We start from the raw sequence: 22864 nt of genomic DNA on the forward strand, positions 1-22864 counted from the left end.
CCCAGCAGCCGCAGGACCCGCAGGAACCGACGGTAGGACGGTGTTCTCAGGACCCTGCGGGTGCCGCGCTGTCACCGCAGCCACCAACCCAGATTTCTAGATTCCCTACAGGCGACCCGCCAACCCTATGAAGCGTCTCCAGGGGTGCGGTCGCCCCTCCCGGGCCAGGACCCGCGCCGTTATCCCCCATCCCCCTTCCCGGGCCCCCCTCGCCCCGCATCTCCCCCAGGGGGCAGCCAGGACGACCCGCCAGCGTCCCAAGGCCGTGCCGCGAGCCCCGGGGTCCCTCCCGGCTGGGTTCCTCCTGGGGGCGGGGTCCCTCCAGGGGGGGAGGTTCCTCCAGGCTGGGTGCCCACCCTGCGGCCCGGTCCCTCCCGCTGGGTCCCCTCCTCCCCCGCGGGGTCCCTCCAGGCTGGATCCCTCCCGGGGGGGGGGGTGTCCCTCCAGGCTGGGTCCCTCCAGGCTGGGTGCCCCCCTCCCCAGTGAGATCCCCCCCACAGGGTCCCTCCAGGCTGGGTCCCTTCCCCCCGCCCACGGGGTCCCTCCAGGCCCCCCACACCCGGACCCTCGCGGGGTCCTTCCAGGCTGGGTCCCTCTCCCTACCCCGTGGGGTCCCTCCAGGCTGGGTCCCTCTCCCCTTCCACGGGGTCCCCCCAGGCTGGATCTCCCCCCCTCCCAGGGGGGTCCCTCCAGGCTGGGTCTCCCCCCCATGCGGGGTCCCTCCAGGCTGGATTCCCCCCCCCGCAGGGTCCCTCCACGCTGGGTCCCCCCCCCGCGGGGTCCCTCCAGGCTGGGTCCCTCCTGCCACCGCGGGGTCCCTCCAGGCGGGGTCTCCCGCCCCCTCCCAGGGGGGGTCCCTCCAGGCCGGGTCTCCCCCTCCCTCCCAGGGGGTCCCTCCAGGCCGGGTCCCCCTCCCCCGCAGGGTCCCCCAAGGCCGGGTTTCCCCCCCCCCCCGCAGGGTCCCTCCAGGCTGGGTCTCCCCCTCCGCGGGGTCCCTCCAGGCCGGGTCCCTCCAGGCGGGGTCTCCCCCCTTCCCAGGGGGGTCCCTCCAGGCTGGGTCTCCCCCCCATGCGGGGTCCCTCCAGGCTGGGTCCCTTCCCCTCCCCGCGGGGTCCCTCCAGGCTGGGTCCCTCCCGCCACCGCGGGGTCCCTCCAGGCGGGGTCTCCCGCCCCCTCCCAGGGGGAGTCCCTCCAGGCCGGGTCCCCCCTCCCCCGCAGGGTCCCCCAAGGCCGGGTTCCCCCCCGCCCCGCAGGGTCCCTCCAGGCCGGGTCTCCCCCACCGCGGGGTCCCTCCAGGCTGGATCCCCCCCCGCAGGGTCCCTCCAGGCTGGGTCCCTCCCCTCCCCGCGGGGTCCCTCCAGGCCGGGTCCCTCCAGGCGGGGTCTCCCGCCCCCTCCCAGGGGGGGTCCCTCCAGGCCGGGTCTCCCCCTCCCTCCCCCGCAGGGTCCCCCCAGGCCGGGTCTCCGCCCCCTCCGCGGGGTCCCCCCTCCCCCCGCGGGGTCCCCCCCCAGGCCCCCGCCCCCCGCGGCCACGTGCGGCCCGGCTCGTCTGCCCGCGCGTCCCTGGCCCCCCGCGGCGTGGAGCTCCCGGGGGCGTCCGCGGCGGCCGCGGCGGGCGAGGGGGCGCGGGGCGCGGGGCGCGGGGCGCGGGGCGGCGGCGTCCGGCTGCCACACAAAGGAGGCGGCGGGAAGGCGGGGCGGGGCGGGCCGGGGGCGGGGGCGGCGGGAGGCGGGAGGCGGGAGGCGGGAGGCGGGGGCGGGGCGGGGCGGGCGCGGCGATAAAGCCCCCGGCGCGGCCGCGCTCCTGGCGCTGAGGACGCCGCTGCTCGGCTGCTCGGCTGCTCGGCTGCGCGGCCAGTGCGGGCGCCGCCGCCTCCCGCCCCGCGACCTGCCCGGCGCCTCGGCCCTGCCCCCCGCCGCGGGATCCCGAGCCGGGCTGGTGAGCACGACCGCGGGCACCCGGGGGGCGGGAGGCGCGGGAGGGGCGCGGCCCCGGGGCTGTGCGCGCCGCCCGCCCGGCGACCTTGCGGGGCTGCGGGCTGCGGGCTGCGGGCTGCGGGCTGCGGGGCGAGCGGGCCCGGGCGGCCACGTCGAGGCGGAGCAACTTTCTGAGCCCCTCGGGCCGCCCGGCTCGGTGCTCGGTGCCCGGTGCTCGGTGCCCGGTGTCCGGCCCGCGGGGAGCGCGAGCGGGGGACCCGGGCCGCCCAGGGGGTGCGCCCGCCCCAGGGGACGCGGGAGCCGCGGGGGGCGCTCGGGCGCCGGGACCTGGGTGCGCGCCTAAGCCGGGGACCCCGAGTCCTGCGGGGCCCTGCGGGGTCCTTCTCCGGGCGGGGCCCCGGCCTGTGCGGGCGCGATGCCGCCGCCTTCACCTGGCGGGCCCGGTGGGCGCGGGGGGGGGCCCCGGGTGCGGATGGGACAGGGCGGCCGTTACATAAGGCAGCGCTCCACCTCCAGGTGCTGTGCGAGGCGCTGCCGGAGGCTTCGGTGCCTCCAAAGGACGGAAAATAATCTTCCCGGGTGTCTCCCTGGAGAGATCGCACAGGCTGCCGTGCCCTGCCCTGACCCCTTTGCAGAGAACCTTCTTCCATTTAGCCTCCACCTCGAACGGTGTTGGAAGGCTCCGCTGCCTCTTTCAAGCCAGCAAGCAGTTCGCTCCTCTGAACTGTTCAGGAGCGATTTACGTGATGGTTCTGTACTTCGGAGATTTTATATCCAAAGTTGAACGGAGAGAACCTGGAAGAGACGTAAGCATTGCTATTTTGTAGGTCTAAAGCACGCTTCAAAAGCCGGGGGTACTTTCAAGGCTGTCTGCGTATCTACATCAGTCATGATTGCTGTTTGCAGCACTTCAGCAAAAATTCTCTCCGGCTATGCAAATGAAGGTGTTAGCCTAAATAATCCGAGGACCTTTTCAACCCCCCCCCCCCCCAGTTTTGATTTTAGATAGAAACGGTGTTCGAAAAACAGTGTAGTGTGCGGCAATTACTGAAAGTCATAAAGATGTCATCCATCCCTTAATTCTAAACAAAAATGAATCTATGCAGAAAACCCCTGCCTCCTATGAACTTCACATATTTTAGTGTGGTTTTAAAAGAACAAAAACGACTCATTCTCCAGAGGACATTAGTTCTTAAGTTCTGCACACGGGTGAATAGATACCAGGGAGAGATTGAGGTCCTAGGGTTGGAAATGGGCCGTGTCCCACCGACCCCTCCGCGTGGCCATCCTCTGCCAGCCAGTCATTCTCCTTCAGGGACTCTGGCTCCTGGGCTTTTGCTCCCCGCTCTGGTCCCGAAGGCCACATGGGGGTCTATTCCCATTTCCTTGACCATCTCAAATCCAGTGACCTCCACCCACTTTAGCAACCGAGTCCTCTAACTCCATCCAGGTCTCGCCCTGGCTCAGAGAGGCTCATCTTCTGAAATCAGAAACGCCAGCGTCTCGGCCACCAGCTCCTGCCTTCCAGGCTGCAAACTGGTGCTCCCCCTGCAGCTCTTCCTCAGCGCAGGAGACCTCTTCCCTTCCCTCCTTCCTGTTTGACAGGTGACTTCAAGGCCCACTCCACTTGAACAGGAGGGGCCATTGAGTTGAAGTCTTTCCAGGTCCTACCCTGTTTCCCTCCTACAAACTTTTCCAAATTTACCCCCTCCTCCCAGACCTCTTCTTCAGCACCTACCGTGTCCAGGCGCTTTGAGTGGCCCCAAAGTGTAATAAGTATAGCAGATCCTTGCTATCTTGGAACTGTCGTTCTTGTGGGAGGACACAGGCAAACAGCAAAACATAATTGTGCCATGGTAACATGAATAGGGTAGAATGATAGAAGAAAAATCAAACCGGGGCAGGGAACTTAGGGAAGATTAGAGAGAAGACCTCCCTTTGGCACTGCCTAGTGTCTCCCCGAGAACGCTTCCCTAATTTAACTATTTTTAGAATGCCCTAATCTCCCTTGCCCCTGCATCCCCACCTCCTTTTCAGTGACCACGTGGCTCTATGGGCTTCTCAAATGAGTTAACATTTCCCCTCGTTCTCTGCTGCCTTCTCCGCTCCCTGTAAGCTGGCCAGAGGCTCCCCAAAGTAGAAGGCCCCACAATTCCTGCACAGTGATCCTGCAGATTCTCTCTAGACTTCCCTGTGGCACTGGGCATTTCCTTCCATTCTGATCCTTTCTCCCTCTTTCCTAGCTGCCATGTCCCCCTGGTTTTCACTCTGCCCCCATTGCCTCTCCAGTACCCCTGGGGGCTACCCAGGGCTCTGGCCTGATCCCCGTTCTGCACTGTGAAGAGTCACTGGGTGAAGCACATTCCCCAAGTCTCAACTGCCCCCAGTACAAGGTGAGTCCCAGATTGGTGGCTCCAAGCGAGTACCTACAGTCTAGGGGGCTTATCCATCCATGCCTTGTAGGTGGAAAACCTGCAGGGAGGCCAGGACTGACTGGTTTGAGTTCTCACCGTCCACCCCATACCCATTTCATCATTGGCCAGGGTTGGCCGCTCTTTTTGTTTGTTTTCTTTGGTGGCGGCTCTACCAGTCGTGAGGGTATTAGAGCAGAAAGCCTCCGGTGAGGCTCGACCCTCCAGCCTTCCCCTCACGCAGCCCCAAGTCCTGCTGCCTCTGCAGGCTGTGAAATCACGGCCCCCTGCCGCAGTCACTGCGGCCCTGCCCTGCCTCAGAGGCCGGGACCAGCCAAGTGGTAGCCAGTGTGCCATTTCCGGTTGACGGATGTGTTGTTGGCCTGAAAAAGTATGCAAAAGTGAATACTAGATATATCAAAATATCGCTTGGATTTATAACTTCTCTTAAAAATCAGGAGACCTGGAACATGATGCCCCCGTTCCCACGTGGCAGCACGTGGCTGGTGTGGAGTTTCCAGCGCCCAGGGTGCTGGCTTCCTGGTTCTCCCTGGACCTGTGGTCCTGTTTCCAGAAGCTTCCCGGCCCTCATGGGCTTCTGAGTTAGCACCCCTCGGCCGGGGGGCCATCAGAGGCCCGTGAATCCCTGGTGCCTGCGGGGACCTTCCTCGGGGGGCAGATCCACGTCAGCTCCTGTCTCTCCGCCTCCCTCTTGCCTCTGGGGCAAACCCTTAGGAGTGTGTGCCCAGGGCCTCAGCGCTCCCTGACCTGTGAGGACAGCGGTGGTCGCGTAGTCCCCGGGTGACCTCCACCTGCGTGGAGCAGCGTCTGCCGCTCGCCACATCTCTGCAGACCTCCCCAGCCTCCGGGGTGGAGTCCACGGTAGGGAGGCCACAACTGCCAAGGCTGGGTCGCTCCTCAGGTCACTGTGTGGATCCCCAGGTTACTGTGTGGACCCCAGGGTCACTGTGTGGACCCCCATGTCACTGTGTGGACCTCCAGGTCACTGGGTGGACCCCCATGTCACTGTGTGGACCCCCAGGTCACTGTGTGGACCTCCAGGTCACTAGGCAGACCCCCAGGTCACTGTGTGGACCCCAGGTCACTGTGCAGACCCCAGGATCACTGTGTGGACCCCAAGTCACTGTGGACCCCCAGGTCACTGTGCGGATCCCAGGGTCACTGTGGGCCTCAGGTCACTGTGTGGACCCCCAGGTCACCGGGTGGACCCCCAGGTCACTGTGGACCCCCAGGTTACTGGGCGGACCCCAAGGTCACCGTGTGGACCTCCAGGTCACTGCGGACGCGGGAGGGCCGGCCTCCTCCGCCTTCAGACGGCACCTTGCGGCAGTGGTGCTGCTCGTGGGCCAGCGGCCCGGCGTCCTGCCCGCACAGTCCACCGCCCTGCGCCCGCGCCCTGCGCCCCTGCCCACCTCCTGCCCCGGCCGCGGTGCCGGGCCCCTGCCTAGAACTCTTCCTCCGTCACTGCCCAGTGCCTGGCTGGCGTCCCCCCCTTGCAAGGCTCGGGTCCAGCGTCATCCGTCGCGAAGGTTCCCCGAGGTCCCGAGCCACGCCCCACATGGGCACGTGTGCACACCTGTGCGCCCGGCCCGCCCCGGCGCTCACACTCGCGGTGGTGCATCACCCGAGGCGTTTCATGGGTATCTGAACGGAACCACCGCACTTACGGGTTTTTTAAGTTTACCACACACTTTATGAAAGTGTGCTTGACTTGTGGGCTTGGAGGGGAGCTTCCCACCCCCAGGACCGCCACTCCTGTTCTGGTACTTCTACAGCAGATATATATCTTCACGGTAAAAAAATGAATTAAATTAAATTAAATTAAAAAATAAAAATAGTTTGGATCAGTCATGTCTTTTGAGATAGAACGTTACTTAGAAAAAAGCCAAAGTCTGACCCAGAAGTACTCCTGTCCCTATGTTCTTCGTTAGCCTCATCTGAACCTCTTTTGGCTTGGTTCTGTCTTCCTTGAGATCCACTGGCTGGGCCAGACTTCGTATGTTGTGCCTTTGTCAAGGTAGGAGAGCTCTCTCTGGCTTACTTCTATGAACCCTTCCAATGATGGTGATATGTGTACCCACTTGCTGGCTTTTAAAAATAATTTTTTAAAATTTATTTTTTGCCTTGGTCATTTTTTAACTAATATCTTTAGTCAAATTTGATGGAAAGAGCCCTAGGATGGACGAGAGTCTGGGCTGATTTGTATAGTTAATCATCTAGAACTTAATTTTTTTTGTCTGCACAATGGGTGTGATGAAATCAACGATGTCATTAAAAAAAAAAAACAAAAAACCGCGACCTGAGACACCTGGGTGACTCAGTTGGTTAAGCGTCTGACTCTTGATTGCGGGTCAGGTCCTGATCTCAGGGTTGTGAGATCGAACCCCGTGTTGGGCTCTGCACGCAGTGAGGAGTCTGCTTGTCCTTCTCTCTTTGCTTCTCTCTCTCTCTCTCATTAATTAATTAATTAATTAATTAATTAAAATTTAAGCAAAACAAAATAACCTATAACATCTTGACTTATTTTCCTTCTTGGTCCAGCTTTCTCATAAAGATCAGATCTAGATGAAATTTTTTCTTAAATGCATTATTTATCTACATGAAACCCTTAATCCCTCCCTTCGTCTCTCCTTTAAATCTGTGAAATCATTCAGCTTGGCTCTTTAGTTCTCAGAAATAGCATTGAGGGCCAACATGAAGATTTAGTCTGTATCCCCACTTAAAGGCATTTATAAAAATGTTAAAGACATTGGATCCCCTGTATTTGACCCTTTGTAAATGACCATCTCCACCTATGAACGTGCCTGTCTTCTCTTTCCAAAACCATCGTTCCTCACAAGTGGATTGCATGTCTGATCTGAAAATCAATGTTGGGTTAAAGAAAAAAATATCCTTAGATGTGGAGTAGAGTCAAATAAACTACATTTTTAGGTTAGTTTTTTATCTGTAAGTTCACAGTTTATCTCAGAACACTGAAAGAGTAGTATGATTTAATTTCTCTTTTGAGAAATGCTGCCTCTCACCCAACAGGGCAAGTCTATTTACACAATGATTCTCCCCTTATTCTGCTGTTAGGTTTCTAGGTCTGGATGTAAGCCCAGTCCAGAGAAGTTGGCGTTCTTTCTGGGGCTCTTTTTTGTGCATGGGGACGTACACCGAGTCTAAGCAGTTCTCTTTGCAATTCCATCCCTGCATTTTGACAAACATGTCCCCTGTTTCATCCTTGAATTCCTTCAAAGGTTGGGGTGGATGCCCCAGTTCAAGATCAGCCCAAGAACACCACATACTCTTGCTTCAGGTTGGCCTCAGACTTTGCCCTTTGCTTCAGGAGGGATAATTCAAGAGCTGGAACCCACCATGCCTTTCTATTTTTATTAGTTAATTCTCGGGAGAAAGATAATGTGAAGGAGATTTTAATATAAAAGGGGAAAAAAATCCTATGAAAAGACAGAAAGGATTTCTTGTTGCAATGGCAAATCTTGGTAAATGTACTTTGTTTTATTTTTGTAATGCCCTCCCCCACTTGCTGCAGTGAGACTCTGGTAACCTGGGGAATTTCTCCTAAGAGCATACCAAAAATAGTATCAACGCTTTCTCCCCCCCCTCCCCACTTTTCCTTTCTGTTTAGTGCCAACTAATATAGCTACAGAGAAAATAACCACTTGTTTCTGCCTGAGTTTTCATGGACCAAATCTTGAAAGTGGGTGTGGGTACATGAGAGCGTTTAACACCAAATATGAAGCCCACTTGGAAGTGACTAAGGTGACTGCGAATGAAAATAGACTTTTCTTCCTTTCTTTTGAGAAAATGCTATTTAAATAATGGCCGAGCTTGCTGCTTCTACTAAATTTATTTTTCATTCTTGAAATAAGGAATCCACTTGGGAAGAAACCATCTTGAGGATTTGGTCACTGTTCAGATTACATGAGCTATTAACTACTGCCTCATCTTCCGTTTACAAGGGCAGAAAGCCCAAATCACAGTTAAGTGACTCAAAAAGATGGGGTGCCAGGGGGAACCTCGTGACGTGCACTGCAGACCCTGAGATGGTGGGATTGCCTCTGGCCCTGGAGGGGACTGAAAACCAGAGACTTGGGCCTGTAGGGCTCTCATCTCTTTGCAGGTGGTCTTCATCCTCTCAGGGGCCAGGCCGCAGGTAGCTTCAGGCTTACCTCCCAACAGTCTAATGACCCAAGAGCAAGGAGGTGCTTCCTGCCAGTTCCAGTTGGAAAAGTCCTAGGATGGCACTCTGATTGGCGCATTTTGGTGTCATGTGCTCTTCCCTGGACCGGTGGCTGTGGTAAGGGGAATGGGATACTGTGATTGGCCGGAGCCTGAGTCACATGTCCAAACCTGTGGTCTGGTGGGGAGGGGAAAGAGTATTGAGAGGGGTGTGCTGGACAGGTTACCCCAACTGCCCGTGTTTTCAGTTGCTTTCAGTTGACAGCGGCTCTCTGTTGTCTCCTGGAGCCTCCTCCCCGCGTGTAGGACAGATGGTCATACCATCCCTTCGCTCAGTTGGGAAAGAGGAGCGCACAGCCGCCGAAGTTTCTGTGGTCATACAGACCACCTGGATGTGTCAGGGCCAGAGCCTGAAGCCAGGTGTGTAAATGTGCAAACTGTGAGCTGGTACCATGAATTTTCAGAGATTTATATCTCATCAATATTTATGACTTTCCAAAAATAAGTTCTTGTCAAACCAGTGCCTCCTTCCAAAAGACCACCTTCTCACTGGGCGGCTCAATATCCTTCAGTAACAACAAAGCTCACGAGGTGGAAGGAGGCTAATATTTTTGCATTCTTTTGGAGGGAATATTTTTAAGCCTGTTGCTCCCCAAGCCCAACACTCCCTGCCCAGTTTATTCCTTAGACACTTGTTTTTTGTTTTTTGTTTTTTTTTTCTAGGACTCAAACAGTACAGGATCTAAAATCAGTACTGACCTTTGGGTTGAAAAGGTAGGGTGCATTTACCCAGAGTTGGAGGGAATAACTAACTAACTTAGGCCGAGCTGGATACAAGTCAGCATAACCAAACAACAAGTGTGACGTGACTTTGAAAAGATGAGTAATTGAGGGGACACCCGGGAGGCTGAGTTGGTTGAGTGGCGACTCCTGATTTCAGCTGGGGTCATGGTCTTGGGGTCCTGGGATCAAGCCCCACATGGGGCTCTGTGCACGGTGTGGAGTCTGCCTGAGGATGCTCTCTCCCTCCCCGCGGCCCCCACCTGTTTTCTCTCTCTCTCTCTCTCTCTCTCTCTCAAATAAATAAATAAATCTTTGAAAAAAATACCAAAGTGAACTTCACAAATGTGTGGAGACTTAGAACACTGTTTGAGACTTAACTTTTGCTTTAATAGTTTTTATTTCTTTTTTGAGAGGAAGAGCACGTGCCCAGGGATGCTCCATGCCCAGCACGGTAGGCTCGATCTCATGACCCTGAGATCGTGACCTGAGCTGAAATCAAGAGTCGGGCACTTAACCAATGGAGCCTCCCAGGGACCCCTTATAGCTCTTTTTTTTTTAAAAAATAGTTGCCTTTTTTCAAAATTTGTCCCCCTTGCACAGTGAGGTTCAGAGTAGGCCTGGACGCTGATGGACTGCTCCGGCGAGCTGCTGCCGGCCACGGCTCGAGGGCCGGAGGTTACTAGACTTCTCAGAGCCTTGGCTTCTTTCTTTGTGGGTTGGGCGGGAAGGTAACCGGGTCTTATGCTTGGGAGGATGAGGCGGAGCGTACACTTGAGGTGCTGAGCCAGGGGCTAGAGTGGGGCCGACGTCCGGGCCCCGACGTGGCCACGGGGTTCTGCTTGTCGCTGTCCTCGGGGACTCGTGATTGCACCGTGTCTTTGTTGTGGTAAATAAGTGACTTGCTCTGCATGTTCGCGGGCCTGGTTCCACTGTAGCACTGTCGGTGGGCAGGACGTCTGTCCCTTCTGCGGGCTTCCAGCCCCCCCGGGACGGCTCGGAGCGAAGGGTGGCCGGTGCGCGGAATAAGCTCCCGTCTCCGCTGTGTGACCAGGCGGCCTTTCTCGGGCAGCTGATTTATTTATTTTTTTTAAGATTTTATGTATTTATTCACGAGAGACCCAGAGAGAGAGGCAGAGACCCAGGCAGAGGGAGAAGCAGGCTCCCTGCGGGGATCCGATGCGGGACTCGATCCCGGGACCCCGGGGTCACGTCCTGAGTCTAAGGCAGGTGCCTCAACCGCTGAGCCCCCCAGGCGTCCCAGGTGGTTTTTTTATATATATGTGTTAGTTTTTTTTTTTTTTTTTTTTTTTATGATAGTCACAGAGAGAGAGAGAGAGAGAGAGGCAGAGACACAGGCAGAGGGAGAAGCAGGCTCCATGCACCGGGAGCCCGATGTGGGATTCGATCCCGGGTCTCCAGGATCGCGCCCTGGGCCAAAGGCAGGCGCCAAACCGCTGCGCCACCCAGGGATCCCTACATGTGTTAGTTTTGAGGAATTAATAAATGTCTCTGCAGCAGAAAAAAAATCTATTTGGTTTAATATTTTGGTCTTTGCGAGTGTGGTCGCCAGAGTCTTCTCATCTTGTTCTTGCTTTTGGGGCTGTGAGAATGTCCTGTGTCCCATGAGGGCCGTTAATATCCAAGCACGCAGAAATAATCATTTCAGACACACACCGACTCTACTGTCAACAGACGGTCGAGGAATGATGATTTGGGCCCCTCGGTGCCCGGCAGAGTTCTCCACCTGCTGGCACAGCCTCGGCGGACTTCCCCAGATAGGAAGCAGTGTTTTCTGCCGCCATTAATAGGAGGTTTTAGGATTTTACTGGCAAGCAGGTGTTTGGGGTTTTATTGAGCTCTCCGCGTGTGCCCGCACCGGCCCTGTGGCCAGACGGCGGGCGAGGGGCCACCAGGGACACTGGCCTGTGCGATGACGCGATGATCAGGGGAGCTTCCTCTCCCTAAAGGTGGGGATTGTCACCCTTTGAAATTAATGTACTGATAGACTCATATCTTACGCCAAACGTGTTCATCTCTTGATGACAGTTAATTAAAATAGCAATTTGGAGGACTGGCCAGTGGTGCCGGGTGTTCACAGCCTTCCTGTCCTCGTGCAGCGTGGTGGTGACTCAGGAATGTAACGGTGAATGAATTCGGCAAGTACTGAACGCAGAGTTGTTTCTATGCATGTGGGTTACTCAATAGCTTTAAAATTTCTTTTGGGTCAGAGAAGCATGTATTTTTTTACACGTACAATGGCAAAATCTTGCTTTTTATCTTACTCTCTACCTTGTGTTGTCATTCCGGGTGTCTTGTCTGCCCCGTCAGGAACCCTCGAGGAGTGTGTGTGTGTGTGTGTGCGCACGCGCATCTTATCCTCCTGGGTCCTTTCCACGGTACCTGATGCAAAGGAGCCCGAGAAGAAGAAAGGAAATGAAAGAGCGTGGATCACCAGTATGTCAAGGAGTATCAGGCACATTTTATTCATCACCTTATTGAATCTCAGCCATCCTGGGAAGGTAGAGATTGGTGCTAGCTGGCAGGCGAGGAAGCGGAGGCCGGGCTGTGCAGAGCACCCTGCGGGGGCTGCCACCCCGGGGTAGCCCCTCCAGGTCTGTGTGTCTCCGCCGCCGCCTCGCTCGTTCGGAAACACGGCCTGCGTGGGGCCGGGACAGGGCGGCGGGTGGAGCAGCAAAGCAGGGCTGCGCTGCGGGGCGCGGAGAGCTGGGGACTCTGAGAACCCTGGGCTTAAACCCCAGCTCTCCAGTTAGTATTTTTATGCCCATGAAAGACTTTCCTCTCTGGGCTTCATTTCTGAAGCTGGAGAATGGAGCTGATGAGGATGCTGCATTCCCCGTAGACACAGCAGCATCGTCCCCGTGGCTCAGCAGGGAGAAGGCCAATAGTGACTTAAATCACGTGGCAGGGTCAGGGCTGAGGCAGGTTGGGAAGTCGGGTCACTGCTCCTGTTACTTGTCACCTCTCCCATCACTGAGTCCAGACACAGCCGCCAGAACTGCCATCACCTGTCATCCACCCTTGATTAGCCCCCAGAGCGCCCCGCTGACGTGGGGACTGTCACCATCCATCCCCGCCGAGCCATTGATTCGTTCTCCTTTTCTCTTCTTCTTGAAAAGAGTTACTCCCAGAGAGCAAAGACATTCCCCAAGATGTACCTCTCGCCACACCTGTGCCCACACAGGACTTCAGAGTGGCAGCCCTCTTGTGTCTGGGTGCATTTGGCTTACGAGCTACTTTTTCCACCAGGTGCTCAGAGGCACACGGCGGTATCCACAAAATAAGCTGCCTTGGAGGATCTTCTGTATTTCCACCGAAAGGGCGTATCTGTGATTCTTTAACAGTTCCAGATGGCCACTTTCACGACTCTGTGACACTTTAATGGTTCAAGAACCCTGGGACACTGTCGTGGGTGGAAGCAATAAGGGGGTACATTTTCTATAGAGGATTTCAATGCAATTGTCAAAGATACCTCCCAGTTGCTTAGCCTTTTATTACCATCACATACCATGGTGATAAGCTCTTCCTCCCCTGGAGCAGCTCCATCATCCTGACTGACCCCAGAACCGCACTGAGCCCGTCAGAGTCCACCGCCAAAGCGAGTGCTTTGAACGAGATGTCCCGGAGGCCAGACTGGAGGGGTTAGTGTGGATGGAATTGCCGCGAAGGCTGCACAGAAGCCCTCTCCCCTCCCTCTTTCTGGGAAGGGCTCCAGGAGAGCGGTGTGTGCCCCTGCCTGACCCCAAAAGCAGCCACGGTGCCAGCGGTCGTGGGCTGTGGAAGCCCTTGACATGTGTTGCCCCTCCTTCCCTGCATCCTCTTGACAACCTTGAAAGGCTGGCGGCTTACGGTCGTTCTGTGGATGAGGATCCCGGAGGCTCCATGAGACTCTGGGATGAGGGCAAGTGATGGATAGTCTCCAGGTCTCACTGTCCTTCTGCATGAAATAAAGGTGGGAATGCCCAGCTTTCCAGGAGTCTAGGAGGCTCAGCAGTGCTGATGCCAAAGCCCTTTACATATGGAAGTTTCTTAAATATCAGCTACCCCTGATGGTTGTGTGTGGGAGAGCTAGGTCTGTGCACGCTGTGCAACGTCAAGTCACTAATAAACACAAATGTCTTGATAACCCTCGTGGGTGAGGCAGTCCTTATTTTTTTTTTTTCCTTTGGTGCATTACTCTCCACAAAACCCTTTGGCTCTAAATTTTGTAGATTGCTGCTTACGGGTTTGTAGTAGTAATGATAAGAGTTGGCCATGTAGTCTCTCAGGTGCTCTCTGTGGGTAAATACAAGGAGGCAAGTCCTTCATGCAGGGGACAGCAATTCTCTTAAAAAAAAAAAAAAAGAAAGAAAGAAAAAGAAAAAGGTTTTAGTGGGCAACTTTGAAAAGATGTAAGATACTACAACTTGTCCTTTTATTGAACGTTCACAAGTACAAGACGCTGGAGAACACAAAACTGCATGAAGGCTTGATCTCTTCTGGGATAGGCGTGCAAGGCAAAAATGGTGCCAAAGTGATGCCTTAATAAGTCATTAATAGGCACCAAAATGTATAATTTTTCTCTGTGCAAAAAAAACACCTTTTTTTAAAGATTTTATTTATTTATTCATGAGAGACACAGAGAGAGGCAGAGACACAGGCAGAGGGAGAAGCAGGCTCCATGCAGGGAGCCCGATGTGGGACTCGATCCCAGGACCCCGGGGTCACACTCTGGGGCTGAAGGCAGATGCTCAACTGCTGAGCCACCCAAGCTTCCCCAAAAAAGTGTTTTCTAATTTGAAAACTGTGTACGTGAATGCAAAATGAAAAATTTCCCCAGAATTATTCCTCAGGGAGATTGGGGATTCCTATATATCAGGGTCTTTTCAAAGTCTTCCTTTTACAAAAGTCATGATAAGTTCATTAGTCAGAGTTCACCAAAAGCCCTCGTTGGATGAAACTCATGAGTGAGTCTTGAGAACGAAGAGAGAAGGGCGCGTAAGCTTGCCATCCCCTTAATCAAGGTTTATTCTGAATGTTCGCTGAGGTTGCACCATACGAAAGGGTTTACAAAAAAAAGGGGGGGCACAGAATTAGAATCCGGATTTAGTAATTATTCCTGAGGTCATGACTTCAGAATTTCCAAATTTTGAATGCCGTGCTCTTTAAGGTAATACTGATCACTGTAATAAATAAACCTGAATGTGAACCATGGCATGAACTTCCACTTGAATAATGCCCCAAAATGGGCACGTATGTCCCAAATCTGGTGATTCAGGGAACCGGCCTCTTTCCATCTTTTGGCTCCGCTAATTTAGCAGGCAGCCCCCAAGGCCATGGTGCGTGTCAGCGTCAAGCTAGCGGACGCAGAAGGATGACGGAGGATTGCATACGGCGGCTCCTGATGGGCCAGGTCCGAGGGGGCGTACGTCACTCCTGTCCCCATTTCACTGAGTATGTTCCCGTGTCATGGACGCTCTGCTGTCCACGTACCGCAGGGGCTAGGAAGTGTAGCCCCAACTCGTGTTCAGAGAGGAGAGGACGGGTTTGCTGAGGAGGTAGCTCCTCTCCATTGAGCGAAGTTTTGCGAAGACTATTAAGGCTCACGTTCAGAAGCCAAGCGGTCAGCGGTACCCCGGGGCCATCGTGAAGGGCAAGGCCACTGTCCTGGTGGCCCGTGAAGGGCTTCTCGTGGCCTAGGAGCGATTTTTCAGGGACAGTGTGGCACCGGATTTGAAAAGTGCCGTATCACAGGCAACTTGGGTGGAAAGGAGATGATGAAAAAAAAAAAAAAAAAAAAAAAAGGAAAGGAGATGATGTGCTCGGCGAAGCGGTCGGACACCTCAGAGCGATGACAGGCCCCGAGACGATGTCAGGAAATCTCCGAGTTAAAGTGCTTCACGGGAGGGGAGAACAGAAAGAAAAGTGACCCCTTCTGAACCACAGCGTATGCTGCTTCACACGCTCGTTGAGGCCTGTGTAGTCAGGGCGGCCAGAAGGTGGGTGGGCAGGAGCGGGCCGAGCTGCGCACCTTCTCGCTGGGGCAGGGGGGCTGCCGTGGGGGGGCGATGCCGTCCACGAGCGCACGGGCTAAGTAGGACCCGATCGATGAAAGACGGGGCGGCGGGGGGCGCTTTGTGGGGCGAGAGAGGATCATCAGGGACCCCGGGAACGGCACGTGGGAACGAGAGAGAAGGCGGGAGCTGGGGAATGGGGTCCGTGTCAATGCTGAGCTCTGACTGAGGAAACCAGGGGACCCAGGGGCTGGACAAGGGAGAGGCGGGCGCCCTGGGTGGAGAGGGCCTCGCCGTGTGGCGGGGGCGGATGGCTCGGTCCCCCTGCATCTCTGATCCCGCAGCTGCATCCAGAGGCGCTCGCGTGACCCTCGGTGAGCCGACGAGCTCGGCTGGGGACGCGGGGGGAGCTCTCTGATGGCCTTCCCGCAGCCGGGCTCCCGGCGGGTGCTGTCAGCGCCGCGCTGGTGGCGCCAGGCCTGGGGCGCGTGCCCTTCTGGAACGCGACCTCACCACCGGAGCGGGCTCACCCCCGCAGCCCGAGCTCGCCCGTCAGCACCTCAGAGCACAGGCCACACGCAGGTAACGGGGACTTTGGTCACGTCATGGATTTTAGTCCTCATTCCGCCTCCGCGCTGGACGCCGGCAAGTCAAAGGCTGGTCTTGGGAGGAAACGTTGCGTGGTGCGTACAGCTCGTCACGTCGGGGCCGGGGACCAGGTCTCCTGTCATCCTCCCGGTGACCTTCTGAGGGATGAGGTGGGAGAGGAGGGTCGCCCTTGATTTTACAGCTGAAGAGACCGAGTCCAGGGCACTTGTGGTCCTTTGCCTGACGCAGGCAGGCCTGGGCCTGCACCACAGTTGTGTTGACGGGGGCGCAGGTTCCTTCTGTGACCAGCCGAGCCCCGGGAGCCACTGGCAGGGAGCGCGGCAGGAGAAGTAGAGGCAGGCTAAGGCAAGGACCTCGGTGCCCGGGAGCCAGAGGCCGCGTCCGAGCCATGCGTCCATCCCATCACTCCGGGCCGTCTCTGAGCTTTGCAGAACTTCTCCTGCCAGACATGCGGGTCAGTATAGACGCGTCATCCCTCCGAGTACTCCTTGGGGGTTTTGTGTGTTTACCTGTCTCTGCCCCGAGACGCGGGCCGGCAGCAGGCAGCGCAGGAGCGGCCTGTCCTAAAGCCGTCAACTATTTCCTCTTACCCTCCCCGCCCCTGTTCCCTCTTCCTACCCGGGAAGTGTTTCTAGATCCTGTGCCAATAGATACGCGTATACTTGTTTTGGAAGACACCCGCCTCCTGTAATTTCCCCCCAGAAGTTAAAATGAGGGGACCAGGGGACCATTTGCTCCAACACCCATTCCCGGCCTCTTGTGTGTGACCGTTTCACTTGCTGTGGTCAACGCAGAAAACCCGATGGGGTGGGCCTGATGGGTCCCTGCAGAGGCCACGCCTGGGGACGCCCGCGTGGGGGGCCTTACACGCGCTCCACTCCGCCTGGCACGCGTCTCGCTGCCACCCCAGGGGATTTCGTCCGGGCTGCAGGGGCTCGAACCAGTCAGCCTAAGAGTGTTTGTTTTCTCGGGAAACACAGCCCTGCTAAAGGCACCGGGTGAAAAGTCGCTCAGAGCATTAAAAGCCTCAGTCATCAATCCATGGCCGGAAAATTTCGAAGTGGCTGGGGCTTGAGCGAAGCAAAGTGGCTTGAATGTGTAGGGCGCTTTAAGACAGCACTTGATTGCACGTTTTAAAATAGGGAATGCAAATTGAAATTCCTCCTGGGTGCTTTAAATCATGCATTATATGTGCAGTATTTTCAATTAGCCGCAGAAAAAATATGTTCCGTGTGGCTCTATTTTTACAGCTGGGAATTGCTCTGAGAACACAATTGACTATTTCATACATGTGAGATTTATTTAAATGACTCACGGGGCATTTGCAGTTTAACCAATAATTGAAAATATTGTTGCAGTGTGGCAGGTAGAACTAGGATGTCATTTCGCATTCCCGAAGAGGCGCCCCAAGCTCAGCAGCGTTCCATTAGTCAGAGGGCCGGGCAGTGGACAGGGAGTGAGCGCGGTACTGAGACTCAGTCCTTCCCTTTGCATTCCTGGGCTACGCCCCCCACCCTCCCCAGAAAGACTGAGGATGCTTGGCCGACTGGGGGCTCTCTGGGTGGTGCTCCCACGAGAGACCCCCAACGTGAAGATGTGGTCTTGTTTCTCTCGTTTCTCTCTCCTAGTCTCACGCACTGGACATGACAAAAGATCAGGTCAGGTGTGGGGAACCCCGTCCTTCCCCCAGCTCTTCTGTTGCCTCCCCCCCACCCCCACTCTTTGCCAGCCATTTCACAGCAGACATCACCTCAAGTACTGATGCAGGAAGCTGAGGTGGCTCTCGGGATGGACCAACCAGCCTCTCCGCGGCCGTTCATGACTATTACTGGGAAGTTGGAATGCGTGCTCCCACCGTAATGACGTTGTAAATGGCGGTTAGGTGATTACTGAAATGCATTATTGCTCAGCGCGACTCAGACAGAGGGTAGGTTAATTAGGTATTTTGTGGTCAGCATTAAAGTCCTAACCACCAATTTCTAATTTTTCTCTGCATCAGTGGTTCTCAGCCACAGTGATCCTTCCTCCTACCCCAGGGGCGTTGGTTAAGGTCTCTGGATATTTGTCAACGTCTCCAGTCATTTGGTTGTTGCAACTGGTGGTTGGGTGGGGGGGCGGGTGCTACTAGCGTCTAGTGGGTAGAGGCCAGCGGTGCTGCTACACGTCCTACAATACACAGGATAGTCCCTCCAACAAGGAATTATCCAGCTTAAAATGTCTATAGTGCCCACGTTATGAAGCCTCGCTCTAGAATTTCTTTAAAAAAAAAAAAACAAAAACTTCCCCAAATATTTTAGAATACAACCTGCCTTAACATCTTGTGAGCCACCTCAGTGTCCCATGTGCCATGTTGGATGCATGGGAAGAGTGGCAAACAGGACACACAGGGGCCTCCCCTCACTCACAGGCATGAAGAGAGGGGGAGAGGCAGGTGTTCCAGGCAGGGGGCCATGGGCATGGAGGCCCAAGGCTGGAAAGAACCTGGCCTCTCCTGTGACCTGCCAGGAGACACGTGTGTCTCTGGAAGGAAGCCAAGTCCAGACAAAGCAGGTCAACTCATGGGATGTGGGAGGGAATTTTATTTCATTGTAAGAGTCAGGGACACCTGGTCTTGGTGCCAAGGGTCATGGTCAGCCTTCCTGGTCAGCAGGGTCACTGGGACAGTACACACGATGGATCGGGTGTCAGACACGTTCTACTCCAGAAATGCTGGTGACTTGACTCTGAGGACAAAGGAGAGAGAGAGTAGACTGTCCAGGAACTGTGTCAGAGGGAGAATGGTGGCAGCATTTGTTGGTGGTTCGGGTGAGGTCCCCCCTGGGAAGGGGGACCCCCCATACTTTCAGCTTAGATTTCTGGATGGTTGGGGTACTGCACCACCTGGGCTGTAGAACCTGGAAGAATGGCAGGTTTAGGGATGAATATGTCCTTTTTCCTCCCATCTTAGAATTTCTATGAGGATGGGTGAAGGGACACTCCTATATATCTTCCTCCTTAATTTTTCTTTTTTTAGAGGAAACTGTTTGAGTCAGCTCTGCTTGCTGAAATGTAAGGTATTTCTCCCCTATTACCTCTGCTCTCGGCTTGCCATCATAATAGGCTTTCCGCTATAGCTCAGAATTATTTCTAAATGGCTTCTTTGGGAAATCATCAAGCATTTTCTGTATTAGATATATTTTTTAATCTAAGCAAGTAAAACAGAGATGAGAGTCGGCTCACGGTCAGACTTGCACCATTGAGGCCCTCAACCACTAGGGCAGGTCTCCTCTGGCTTCACTGCACTAAAATTTTTAAAAATGGTTTTAATCTAATCCCACCCTATTTCATGTTTAGCTGGGAGGAAAACATTTTTTCTTATTCATGAGCCTGGCAGTCTTGGAAAGAACACAAGGAAAGTCTCCAGAGTCTGAGCCCATTTACAAAGTCACCCAGTGACCATCCATCATTTCCTGACCCCATCACCAGGGCTGTTTTTGGAGGCTGCATGGACCCTGGCTGCTGCCCCCTAGAGCATGAGGCCACCTTCCCTGAGGACTTGTGACCAGCTGTCAAGTCCTGATAAAGTCACATACTAGACCTTGGATTTCCTCCTACAGCAAAGAAATGAAGGAAATGGCCCGTGACTGAAAAAAAAGACAAGTAAATAGAAAAGTCAGTTTTTAAAATTTGTCTTGATTTTTAGAAATTGGAATTTGGGGGTATTTTGCAATTGAGGGAACTATGAAGATAGGTTGGTGTGTGGGCCTTGAGAAGCTGAGGAGAGATCCAAGGACTCCTGAGCCACCATGACGATGGTAGTAAGTGGCAATAATGGCAGAACTGGCTTTGGTCGAGCTCTTAGTATCTTCAAGAACTGTCCAAAGAGCCTGAGATGTGTTACCCATTGTTATTCTTCACAACAGCCCATAAGACAAGACTGCTATTATATGTACCCATTTCACAGATGAAGAAACTGAGGCACCATGCTGCGAAGTCCTTGTCAAAAGTCATATAGTAATGGAGCTGGGATTTGAACTTGGTTGGTTTGTCTCAGGAGCCTGCAGAGGCCAAGAAGACTAATCAGGGAGTTATGAAAAGGCATAAGTATGCAAAAACATATTTTCAGTATCCTTTTTTAGAATATTGAGGTTTTTTAGCATGCTTGCAGGATCAGGAACAATTAAATTTTAAAAAGATCTGTCTTAAGGTGCATTTGTTTGACAGAAATTTTTAATTAAGGATTTGAGTCTTACTTTTTTTTTTCTACTTTGTATTTTGAGATAGTTGTAGATTCATATGCAATTATAAAGAAAAACGATGCAGTGGGATCCCATGCACCCTTTCCCTATTTCCCCTACTAGTAACACGTGCATAACTAACTATACACGACGATGAATACCGCAGCTGGGAAGTTGACATTGGTACAAGTCATCCATCTTACTCAGGTTCCTACAGGCACTCACTGGTGCGTGTGCATTTACTTGTCTGCAGTCTTAGTGTGTGCAGATTTGTGTGCCCCCCACCACAGGGGAGGTAGCATCAAGAGAACCTGCTCCATCATAAGGACCCTGTGTGTCTCCCACCCTCCCTGGCACCTGGTAACCACTAATATGTGGTTTATAATTTTATAGACCTTTGTAATTTTGTCATTTTAAGAATATTTTGTAAATGGAATCCTATAGCATGTAACCTTTGGGAATTGACTTTTTTCACTTAGCCTAATTCCCCTGAGATCCATCCAAATTGCTGAGCGTACCAGTAGTTCATTCCTCTTAACCGCTGAGTGGTGTCCCATGGTGTGGATGTGCTGCAGTTTCTTAACCATCCACATGGGCTGTTTCTGGTTTGTGGCTATTACAAATAAGGCTGCTATGAACATTGGTGTAGAGGATTTTGTGTGAACACGAGTTTTCATAAATGTGCAGGATTGCTGGATTATATGATTGAATGCACATTTAGCTTTGTGAGAAACTGCCAAACCACTTTCCAGAGTTGGCTGTGTCGTTTTACATACCCACCAGGGCGAGTTAGCCTGTCTCTCTGCCTCTCCTCCAGCATGTGGCGTGATCACTAGCTTTTATGTTGGCCCTTCTGATAGCTGTGTAGTGATGGTCCGTTGTGGTTTTAATTTGCATTTCCCTAGTGGCAAATGACGTTGAACACCTTTTCGGGAGATTGCTTGCCATCTGTAGATTCTTTTCAATGAAATGTTTGTCGGTGTCTTCATCCATTTTCTGATGGGAGTGTTTGATTTTTCTTTTACTGTTGTATTATCTGAGTTCTTTATATATCATAGATACTAGTCCTTGGTCAGATATGCAGTTTGCAAATACTTTCTCCCAGGGTGTTGCTTGTCCTTTCATCCTCTTTGCAGAGTCTTTTGCAGAGCAGATATTTTTTAATTTTGATGAGGTCTGGTTTATCAGTTTTTCCTTTTCTGAGTCTTACTTTTAGTATCAAGTCTAAGAACAAAGAAAGTTTTGACTCCTGCCTCTGCTGATGCAGCAGCCTGATTGTTGAAAAGAAGGCAGTGGGACAGGGTGGACATTGGTTCTCCCAGCTCCCGTCTGCTTTGGCCTCTGGCGGGTGTCGTGTGAGCTGGTTGTCACAGGGTAGATGTTGCCTTGGAAACACCGTAAGATGATGATGGTGTGAAAAGAACAGTATTTCCAGAATCTCAGTTTCCAGAACCATTTACGACACCTCCTAACACAAGATGTTTTTGCACATGAGGTCTTCCATCTGGAGTAGTCCTTCCCGCCCCCTCTCTGTCCCCCTTTGTCCCATCATATCCAGCTCGGCCTCAGTGTTCTTCCCCCACCCCCGATGCAGCCCCCCTCGGAGCTGTGCCTCAGCCCTGCTGACGCGTGGAGCCGACAGCCCCTTGCTGTTGTGCAGGGCTCTCCTGGGCCCTTGAGGGTGTTGAGCAGGGTTCCTGGCCTCTGCCTTCTAGAAGCCAGTAGAGCCCCCCCACACCCTGTGGTTACAGCCAAAAATGTTTGCAGATGTTCCCTGGGGGGCACACCTGCCCAGGTGGGGCCCCTTGGCTCCAGGCCCTCAGCTCTGGGAGAGTAGGTGCTGAGTGTGTCTTGCCCGTGCGTCGGGTTCTGACCTCGGCACTGTGCCCGTCACGCTGGTGTCCGTTAACGTTGGTGAAAAGTAAGTGGACAAATGGCAGCTGCCGTCAGTCCTTCACGAGGCGGCCGGGGAACTCCCACCCTGACATCCGAAGAGCCGCGCTGTGGGTTTTGCACCCTGGAACCTGGAGTCGTCTCTCTGCAGGCGGATCCGGGCTGCCTTGTCCTCCCCGGCTAAGCCCAGGGTGCCCGATTTCTCCAGGTCCTGCCCCATTAAAGCCCACGTCCCCTGGCGGCCAGCGCGGGGCCCGCAGCCACCGACTTCCCCGCCTCCTCTGGAGAAAAAGAGGGCGTCCTGCAGGGGCGTTGGGGGGCGCCGCGGGCCCTGCTGGAGACCCGAGTCCACCTTCCCCCGCTGGATCCCTCTCCCTCGGGCTGGGCCCTGGTCCCTTTCCCCGGGGAGGGGAGGGAAACAGGATTTGGGCTCAGTTTTGCTGAGCAAAGCTCACAACCAGATGCAGTTAGTTCAGCAAGTTCCCAGGGGCCGAGCCCAGCGGCCACAGGAGGATCGAGGGGGGGTGAGTGTTGGCTCCGAGTCTCTGACCTGGTAGGCCTGTCCCCTGACTCTGAATGCTGGAGCCGGCCCGGGCCTAACAAACAAGGCTGCAGCGGGGGCCGGGGAGCCAGGCAGCAGTTGGGGGGACAGGGCCTGCTCCGGCAGCCACCACCTCCAGGGGAGGCTGGGGCTCCTCCTCTCCCTCCTCTGCCTGTGGGCATCGGGGCCTGGTGGAAGGTTCTTCCCGGGGCTCCTGGCTGCAGCTCGGCGTAACCCCGGCGCCCCACACCCCGGCCGG

The 22864-nt window shown here is 54.6% G+C and overlaps 1 protein-coding gene across 2 annotated transcripts in view; it reads left to right on the forward strand.

Moving 5' to 3' along the window:
* The first annotated feature begins 1799 nt into the window (after positions 1 to 1799).
* The window catches only part of SERPINE2 (serpin family E member 2), a 57061-nt gene continuing 35996 nt past the window's right edge, over positions 1800 to 22864 (forward strand). Inside the window, exon 1 of one of the 2 annotated variants that reach the window (XM_072813466.1) lies at positions 1800 to 1938. The gene's annotated coding sequence lies outside the window, so the exon portion shown is untranslated. Of the gene's footprint in view, positions 1939 to 8825; positions 8972 to 22864 lie in introns of those variants that run through there. The other variant, XM_072813467.1, reaches the window with a different exon arrangement.

The sequence above is a fragment of the Canis lupus genome, chromosome 36 (assembly GCF_048164855.1).
Source record: "Canis lupus baileyi chromosome 36, mCanLup2.hap1, whole genome shotgun sequence".
Classification (NCBI taxonomy): Eukaryota; Metazoa; Chordata; class Mammalia; order Carnivora; family Canidae; genus Canis; species Canis lupus.